This window comes from Vicugna pacos, chromosome 21 (assembly GCF_048564905.1).
Source record: "Vicugna pacos chromosome 21, VicPac4, whole genome shotgun sequence".
NCBI lineage: Eukaryota > Metazoa > Chordata > Mammalia > Artiodactyla > Camelidae > Vicugna > Vicugna pacos.
The window spans coordinates 28,199,187-28,199,622 of record NC_133007.1 but is presented as its reverse complement, the minus strand read 5'-3'; positions in this window follow the sequence as shown (position 1 = coordinate 28,199,622).

Sequence of the window (436 nt, the reverse complement as noted above, 5' to 3'; positions counted from 1 at the left end):
CAATTTTAATTTCTAAACATGGTTTAGCCATACTATGAAGTATTATGCAACTGTCAAAAAGACAACATTTATCCTTTTATTGACTTCAAGGGATGTCCACATATTAAGTGAAAACAAAACATCAAAAAAAAAATCCACGTTTGACCTTGTACACACAAGCCTAGAAAACCTCCTCAAAGGATCAGGGGCGGTTAAGTGACAGAGGTGGAGAGCGTATTTTCATGTTTTTCTTATTACATCTTAATATTCTTCGATTTGTTACAATTTGTACGACTTACATAAGAAAACAAACTCAAGTAAAAGTGAGAAGAAAATCTAAACCTAACAGTGTTTGCCTACTGAGCCCTTACACAATAAACTTAGCTATTTCTACCATCAGGTGTTGGGGGTGGAAGAGGCGGGGCCTACACGGGCCACGCCTCCCTTACCCTGCCAG